This window comes from Schistocerca serialis, unplaced genomic scaffold, assembly GCF_023864345.2.
Source record: "Schistocerca serialis cubense isolate TAMUIC-IGC-003099 unplaced genomic scaffold, iqSchSeri2.2 HiC_scaffold_1444, whole genome shotgun sequence".
NCBI lineage: Eukaryota > Metazoa > Arthropoda > Insecta > Orthoptera > Acrididae > Schistocerca > Schistocerca serialis.
In genome coordinates this window covers 169,651-179,511 of record NW_026047674.1, presented here as the reverse complement: position 1 = coordinate 179,511, position 9,861 = coordinate 169,651, and positions in this window count along the sequence as shown.

Here is a 9,861-nt window from a genome sequence, read left to right as displayed (position 1 = left end):
TTACTCCTAATTACGCAAAAGTAAAAATCAGGAATATGTCAAACATAGCACAAATAGTAAAATGTAAAAGTGAAGTATTATGGGTAAAAACTCAAATTCGACAAGCATATAAAATGAAAGACAAGTTAAATAGAGAAGCTTTTAATCTTCACTTGATTTTAGGTGACATTTTATCTCCATTACAGTTCACATACGTAAGCAGAGAGATTGAAAATAGAATTGACAGGGAGCGAGAATTAACTCTAAACAGACATCAGAAGAAGCTGCAATATAACCTAAATCCCGCAATTAACTCAAATACAATAAAAAGACTGTCGCAAAAGTGAAGATTGCATGTGATATCGCAAATATGAATAGATACGAACAGACAAACACGGCAGTTAAAGTAAAGAAGTCAATTATAGATGAAATGCACTCTGCTCACAAGAACAGAAACGAACTACTAACTCTTAAGGGCTTGAATGAGAAGTTAGAATCACGTAAGGCTATCGTCACAAAGGCAGATAAGGGCGGCACTATGGTTTTAATACATGATACAGACTATATAGAGAAAAGTTCTGAATGAACCGAAACCGCTCCATCATACGTCTAGCGAAATGACAGCAGCGAGAAAATTAGAGCATATATGAAAGTTTATTGTCAACCATTCTTTCCACGCGCTATTCGCGAATGGAAGGGGGAAGAGGCATGAGACAGTTGTAGCTGAAGCACCCTCTGGCGCACACCGTAGATGTAGATGACGTCACCGGTTAATGGGGTAGAAATGCGGGTACTGCAGCCACACTACGGGAAACATTCAGCTGTCAAGTGTGAGTTGCGTAAAACGCAGCCCAGAGTTTTCGCTGCAGAAGCAGGAGGTGACCGTGAGCGTATCTGGGACCGTTCAACCCGAGATAACCCCTCGACAGTGCGACTTCTTTCTCGACGCGATTGAGCCTCGTATTGGCTGCACATCTGCTTCCTGGTCTGTATCCTGCACCGTAGTTTGCTAAATGTAATTTTCAGACGAAGGAAGATAAGGGTTAGGATCCTGCCGACTCCGAGGTCATTAGCCACGGAATGCAATCTCGGACAGTGTGCAGGAGAGGGAAACAAATCGACCGAGCGCATTCAAAGGGATTTCCGCATACGCTGAAACTTCCCCTATGAATGTAAAGAATGACTGTGCTGGTAAAACTTCTATGTTACTTGATTTTCAAACACCAGAGTGAAAATGAACGTTCTGAGACCGTTTTCTCTTTACTTATTCTGATCATTTCTAAACTGACACACAATATTTTAGCGCAACGCAATCTGACTTTCAACAATCTCTACAAAAGAATAGCCCTGACGAACAATAATCTATACCCTCCATGAATCACTTACCTCACAAAAATCTTCGTTACTCGAACTACTGCATAACAGCGAGCGCCAATACTGCCAGCTAAATAAAAGATTCAAACTACTGAAGGCACTAACTACTGATACACGTATACTCAGCAAATGAAAGATTCTGATAGAGAACAAACAATGTATTTACCTTCGTCCACTCATATTAACATTTCAAAACTCTGGGATTTCTCTCCCCCCATCCACCACTCCTGGCGGCTCACCTCCAACTGCCCAACGCTACAGGCTGTTCACATCCAACTGCCCAACACTACACTGGCGAGTAACTTCCAACAATGAGTCCAGCCAGCCACAGACTGCACACAGCGCAGTCAGCGATTTTAATACCGAGCGCTGCACAGCGCTACCAACATACAAACATAAACAGCCTACTTACAACGCTTATCATTCGTTGGTTGTGGTGCCAGCCAGCTCAAGAAGAGAAAAAATCAAATCCGGTGGCACTCTACACGGAATGGGGAGATTATGCATGAAAAGGAAGCACACTGTGGCTCCAGAGAAAAAGACGTATTACCGAAGGGAAAGCTACAGTGCAGCCCGATAGTAAAACTGCACGATGTAAGTATTCACAGAAAGCACGTAATATGATACTTAGGGGTACATACTGGCGATTGACTGGCGATTAACCGGCACTTAAAACATGCAACTGATCAAGCAGGAAATCTGGAAAACTCGCAAGCATCAAGAGAATAACAGACTGCTACTGCAAACTGAACGAATCTATCACCCAGCTTTGTTTGAGGGCGTACTGAAAAGTGTTATCTCTTTAATTTTTTTTTGTGAAACTCGTAACCCTTGTAATATTGGGGGGGGGGGGGAGAGGGCGAGCGATCTTCATGCCATCCTTTTAAAAATATTGTAATCTACTCATATATCTACTGTATATTTTAAAATATTGAAGGAAATATTTATTGCTTTTGATGACTTTTTTATATCAGTTTTTGTATATTTATCTTTTTTTTTGTATTTTTCGGTAGAATGTAACCCAAAAATTTAAGTCTTAATACTAAATGTGGCTTTACGCAGTGAATTTGTTTTTCATATTTTGATGTTCAGGATATCTCTTACATAACTATACTGCATATTTTTAAAAAGTATGGTGTCAACAAAAGTCAATGATAGTTAACGAATACTGTATTTAAAAAAAAATATGGTGCTCTCTGTGTACACATTACGAAAAATTTTCAGGTTCTAGGCCTTACCTACTGGTCAGAACGTTATTTAAAAATGACGTTGTTGATGAAGTTGACAAAAGTTAACGAAATTTGTCTTTCTTGTGGTGGGGATAAAGTACATCCCCTTGGCAGTATGCGTTATGGAAAACACTTTGGTATTGCTAGGGTGAAAGCTTTTTAAATAAAACAAACATTGAAACTTCCTGGCAGATTAAAACTGTGTGCAGGACCGAGACTCGAACTTGGGACCTTCGCCTTTCTCGGGCAAGTGCTCTGCCAACTGAGCTACCCAAGCACGACTCACGCCCCGTCAGTTTTAATCTGCCAGGAAGTTCCATATCAGCGCACACTCCGCTGCAGAGTGAAAATCTCATTCTGGAAAGATCCCCAAGGCTGTGGCTAAGCCATGTCTCCGCAATATCCTTTCTTTCAGGAGTGCTAGTTCTACATGGTTCGCAGGAGAGCTTCTGTAATGTTTGGAAGGTAGGAGACGAGGTACTGGCAGAAGTATAGCTGTGAGGACGGGGCGTGAGTCGTGCTTGGGTAGCTCAGTTGGTAGAGCACTTGACCGCGAAAGGCAAAGGTCCCGACTTTGAGTCTCGGTCCGGTACACAATCTGCCAGGAAGTTTCATATCAGCGCACACTCCGCCGCAGGGTGAAAATCTCATTCTGAAAACAAACATTACTAATAACTTACAGCTTTATTCTTCACGTCTGCATATTCAATTCTCACTATAGTCACCATGGCGACAAACACATTTCTCTCCACAAGAGAACAGTTTGTTGAGATCGTCATCGTAGTACGTCTGACTTTGTTGGTTGTTCCATAACCTCACCTCTGCATCCATCACTTCTTCACTATCAAAGTGAAGTCCTTGAGGGTGCTGTTTAACTTTTGGAAGAAGATAAAAACCGCTTGCGGCCTAGTCGGGACAGAAAGGAGGATGATCTATGACAATGAATCCAAGGCATCAGACTGATGCAGATGTCGTGGTGCTCGTGTTTGGTGTGGTATATAGAATGTTAATAACGTTTGTTTTATTTTTAAAAAATTTCAGAGTTTTCACGTGAAAAATTCGGAGTCACTACTTTACGGACTTTGTCTCACAGCGATCAGAACAGAACAGTGGTTAGGGGAGGGCAAAGGAGGGCCCTGCTCCGACTGTACGGGGCTTTCAGCACGTGTTTTCACCTTTTACTTCCCGAAGAGTACATTACACTTGCTGTCTCCAGCCAAGTTTAAGATTTTAAAGACTAGTGGAAATAATGGAAATTATGTGGGAAGATTTCAGGGACAGCCGCCAACGATAACAATGGCAGTGTAAGGGGGGGGGGGGGCAATCAGTGTCAAAGGCGGTACAGTGTTCACATTTCTCCCCGACATCCGGGAGCGGTTCCAAATAAGCCATGTAGACCCCAGTCGAGGCATAGTGCACTTTTTAACGCGACACGACTTCTACCCAATGCTTCCACAACGAATGCTTCTCACTCAGCTGACTTTGGTCCTATGGGGAAAATACTGACCACCGCGCGACTGCTGTGGTCGCAGGTTAGAATCCTGCCTCAGGCATGGATGTGTGTGATGTCCTTAGGTTAGTTAGGTTTAAGTAGTTCTAAGTTCTAGGGGACTAATGACCACAGCAGTTGAGTCCCATAGTGCTCAGAGCCATTTGAACCATCTGAACCAAAATACTGTCCATTTATTTCTAAAATGCACAGAAATATGGGGACATGAACACAATTGACACACGACGACATGCGAGAATCCATTAGAGAGCCAGATAAAAGGCAAATCTCAACACAGGCTAACACTACACATCATCTATTATATGCTCCAATGCAGAGAAAAGAGAGTGTACAGACCGACCAGGCAGACAATTACCAGACTTGAACTCGATCCATGGAAAGTATCCAACACAGAACAGAATGATAACACTCTCTCTGACAATGACAGTGACCTGTGAGTGCCTGGTACCACATAAGGTACATATGACCAGAGTTTTATCGAGTTTTGCGAAAATTCCTTTGATAATATTCCGTTACAGTAGTCATTCGAAGCTTCATGTATTGTGCTCTTGACAAACAATTGTGTTTCTTTCAGCATCTCTGTGTCTATAGCCCTGCAAACGGCCTTGCCGCAGTGGTAACACCGGTTCCCGTCAGATTAACGAAGTTAAGCGCTGCCGGGCTGGGCTAGAACTTGGGTGGGTGACCGTCTGGTCTGCCAAGTGCCTGTTGGTAAGCGGGGTGCACTCAGCCCCTGTGAGGCAAACTGAGGAGCTACTTGACTGAGAAGTAGCGGCTCCAGCCTTGTAAACTCACAGAGGGCCGGGAGAGCGGTGTGCTGATCACGTGGCCCTCCATATCAGCACTATGGGACTTAACATCTGAGGTCATCAGTCCCCTGGACTTAGAACTACTTAAACCTAACTAACCGAAGGACATCACACACATCATGCCCGAGGCAGGATTCGAGCCTGTGACCGTAGCTGCAGCTCGGTTCCGGACTGAAGCGCCTAGAACCGCTCGGCCACAGCAGCCGGCTATGAAGAATTCAGAAAACTCAGAACATGAAGTGAGTGTCACTTCACAGTCCACCAATGAAGCGCGCTCTCTCTCTCTCTCTATTCGTTTAGTCGGTTCTGACTCTTCGTGACCCCATGAACCAAATCACGCCACTTTTTCCTGTCTTGCACTTTCTCCCGTAGACCTTCCAGGTTGGAATCCATTGCTTCTGTGATGCCATCGATCCTTCTCATCCTCTGACGTCCTCTTCTTCTAGTTCCTTCAATCTTCCACAGTATTAATGTTATTTCCAGCGAGGCATGCCTTCGCATTGTGTGTCCAAAGCCTTTGTTTTAACATTAGACCTTCCAAGGAGAAAACTGGTTTTATTTGCTCCAATATTGATCTGTTGGTTCTTTTTGCAGTCCATGGTACTCTAAGAAGTTTCCTCTAACACCACAATTCGAAGGAGTCAATTCTTCGCCGTTCAGCCTTTCTAATGGTCCAGGTCTCACATCCATACATCACAACTGGAAAGTCCATAGCCCTCACAATACGGATTATGTTGCTAGTGTTATATCTCTGGACCTTATAACCTTGTCAAGGTTTGACACCGCCTGTCTACCGAGCAACAGGCGTCTCCGGATTTCATGGCTGCAGTCGCCATCAGCAGAGATCTGGGAACCGAGATAACTGAATGTGGTCACTACCTCCATGGTTTCTCCTGCTATATCCCACGAATTGGTAGGTGTAGTTGCCATAATTTTCGTTTTCTTCACATTCAGCATAAGTCCGGCCATTTCACTTTCGTATTTCACCTTCAGTAACAGTGTTCTTAATTCTTCTTCACTTTCTGCCAACAGGATCGTATCATCCGCGTACCTGAGGTTGTTTACAATTGTTCCAGCTATTTTAATTCCTGTTTCTCCTTCATCTAGCCTCGCATTCCTCATAACATGTTCTGCATGCAGATTGAATAAGTACGGTGGCAGTATGCAGCCTTGCCGGACCCCTTTCTGAATCTTTATCCATTTCGTTGTTCCATACACAGTTCTCACCGTGGCATCTTGGTCTAGGTATAAACTCCGTATCAGATGAATGAGGTGATCTGGTACACCCATGTTTTTCAGTACTTTCCATAATTTGTTGTGATCGACGCAGCCAAAGGCTTTGGCGTAGTCAATAAAGCAGAGGTACACATCTTTCTGGAATTCTCTCACTTTTTCCATAATCCACCGAATGTTAGCAATTTGATCACTAGTTCCTCTTCCTTTCCTAAATCCAGCTTGTTCTTCTGGCAGCTCTCGATCTAGATATTGGCGAAGTCTATTTTGTAAGATTTTCAACATAACTTTGCTAGCATGTGAAATAAGTGCGATTGTTCGGTAATCTGAGCATTCTTTAGAACTTCTCTTCTTTGGAATGGGGATGAATACTGATCTTTTCCAGTCTTCTGGCCACTGCTGCGTGATCCATATTTTTTGACATATTGAGTGCAGCACTTTCACTGCATCCTTTCCAGTGACTTTCTGCTGGTATTTCATCATGTCCACTAGTTTTGTTATCAGCCATATTTTCAAGGGCCCACTGGATTTCGCTCTCCAAAATATCTGGCTCTAGTTCTAAATTAACATTAACATCAGCAGTAGGAGCCCTGTCATTATGCAGTTCTTTCTTGTATAGGTCTTCTACATATTCTGCCCATCTTTCCTTAACATCCTCTGCTTCACTCAGATCTTTCCCGTTTCTATCTTTTATCATTCCAATTTTTGCCTGGAATTTTCCTTTTCTCTAATTTTCTTATAAAGATCTCTTGTCTTCCCCATTCCGTTACTATCTTCAACTTCCTTCCACTCTTCATTAAAGAATATATTTTTATCTCTTCTAGCTAATTTCTGAAAATCTTTATTTAATTCAAACATAGGTGATCTATCTCCCTTGATTTTTGCTTTCCTTCGTTCTTCTGCAACTTGCAGTGCCTCAACTGATAGCCATCTAGCCTTCTTACCGTTCCTTTTCTTGGGAATGTGTTTCTCTGCGGCCTCCTTGACAGTATTAGCTACTTCCGTCCACATCTCTTGCGAGCTTTTGTCCTCCAGCTGTAATACATTAAATCTGTTTTGTACCTCTACGGCGTAGTTGGAGGGTATAGAGTTAAGGTCGTATCTGAAAGTTGGGATACTTTTTGCTACATTCTGAAGTTTCAGCCGAAATTTTGCAATCAGGAGCTCATGATGTGATCCGCAGTCAGCCCCAGGTCTTGTTGTAGCTGACTGAACCGCGCTCTTCCACCTCTGATTACAAAGTATGTAATCAATTTGGTTCCGGTGTTGGCCATCTGGCGAAGTCCAGGTATATAGGCGTCGTTTTTGTAGTTGAAACAGTGTATTAGTAATTATCAATGAATTTTCTTGGCAGAATTCTAGGAGTCTCTGTCCAGCTTCATTTGTTGTACCAAGACCATATATCCCCGCTATACCTTCTACAGCTTGATTTCCCACTTTTGCATTCCAATCTCCAACTATGAAGACGATATCCTTTTTTGGTGTTGACAGTAGTAATTCTTGTAAAATCCCCATAGAACTGGTCAATAATTTCCTTTTCAGCATCGGTTGTTGGTGCATAAACTTGAATTACTGTGATGTTGAGGGGCTGACCTTGAAGTCTGATGGACATCATTCTATCATTTTTATATTTGCATTCCATTACAGATTATCTCACTTTATCACTAACTATGTAGGCTACTCCATTACTTCTGTTGTTATCGTGCCCAGAATAATACACCATATGGCCATCCGAAGCAAATTCTCCCATGCCAGTCCACCTCATTTCACTTATTCCCAATATGTCGATGTTAATTTTCTCCATTTCCCTTTTCACTGTGTCTAGTTTTCCTTGATACATGGATCTTACATTCCGTGTTCCTATGCAGTGCTTCTCTTTGCACCATCTTACTCTTCGTGAAGCTCCTCTCAACCTGGTTCCCCCCAGAGATCCGATTGGGGAACTTGAAACTCCGGAACATTTTGAGCTGAGCGAAGCCGTGGAGTTTTCTTGGGATAGTTCAGTGGTGGTTTCCCGTTGCCTTCCACTGTCCTCCAACTCCTATCTGCTCATCGACTCAGTTTCCCGCTGGGGTTGGTTACCCAACCTTCCGCTGAGTTGCTCGGTTTAACAGGGGCACCACGTGTACGTAAGAAGTTGGAGAATTGAGGTGACAGAGGCTGTGAGAACTCTCTTGCTGAGTTCTTGTAATCGCGTATCACCCCCATTTTATGCCAGAGTCTCATGATGTCTGCAGAGACCCCCACAGGTCATTTCCTGGGCCCTGACGGCGCGCTACGAGCTACCAAAGAAATGATGACTTTGTTACGATTCTTGACGGGAAATAAGAAATAGCACAGGCTATGTATTAAATCAAAAGAAACTGACAAACTGATTTGTGAAACGACTCCTCCAAAGTTCGTGAAGGATTGCAGCTTTCGACGCTTAATGCAATGTCTAATACTATACTTGGCATACTATCAGTTTAGAGAACACCACTCCTTTTTATTTTCAGTAATATATGATGTAATCGCTAATTCCATAAACAGTTTACAATAAAACAATGTTTTGTTTTCTAACTACATAGCAAGATTATTTTACATACTGCTGTGGTTATGTAGAAGCTTTAATTACGTAAACACCACTCCAGAAAAACTACTGATCAGCCTCCTGCTCCGACTTTTGCTCCGATACCGCAAAACTACGCCACATCTCTGTTGACCTGGTAGGGCAGCGCTTGTGAAATACGGTTCATGGAGGCTTCCCCGGTTTTAAACCACACGCCTTTCCTTACTGTTCTTTTTCACGATTCCTCCAGCTACATGCAGGTGACATTAACTTCAGAGTAGCAATATTGAAACTTCAGACATGTAATTCACTGTCTAGTTTTATGGCATTACGGTTCTTCTTCTATTTTGCTTCAGACTTGCCTCTCTATGAACTCTTTTTAACCTCTTTTACTAAAAAGAAGAACATAAAACCAGACATGGTATCAAAGGTTTGGAGTTAACATGTTGTGCAAGCTGCAGTTAATCTCAACTCGTACTGTTTTCCTTGTGATAGAAGTGAAACTGTCGAAAGACAAAATATAACGTGTCTGGTACTTGAGATGCTTGATGGATTGTCTGATAAAGGTAACTGACTTGTTTGCTACAGAAATCTGATGCAAGTCACGTGCCAACGCTCTCCAAAGACGCCCTTATCTGATAAGCGACGTAAATTAAGCGAAACTACACAGTTTTTATGGTATGTTCGTTTTCTAATCTTTCTCACTTCTTATATCAGTAACTGATACTGTGTCATTCTTCTTTCCAAAAATAAAGAATTAGAAAAAGAAACTTTGGCGCTACAGCGGAGTGTATGCACGCTCCGCTGCAGCGAGAAAAATTTCATTCTGGAAACATCCACCAGAATGTGGCTAAGCCATCTCCCCGCAGTGTCCTTTCGCGCAGGAGTGCCAGTCTTCCAAATTTCGCAGGAGATCCGTTGGTAGGTTGATTCGAGGGAAGGGCCCAAACAACGAGGTCATCGGTCCGGTCGGATTAGGGAAGGATGGGGGAGAAAATCGGTCGTGCTTTTTCACAGGAACCATCCCGGTGTTTACCTGAAGCGATTTAGGGAAATCATAGAAAATCTAAATGGGCACGGCCAGATGCGGGTTTGAACCGTCATTCTCCCGAATGCGAGTCCAGTGTACTAACCACTGCGCCAAGTCGCACGGTTTCGCCGGAAATTTCGGTGTGAAAT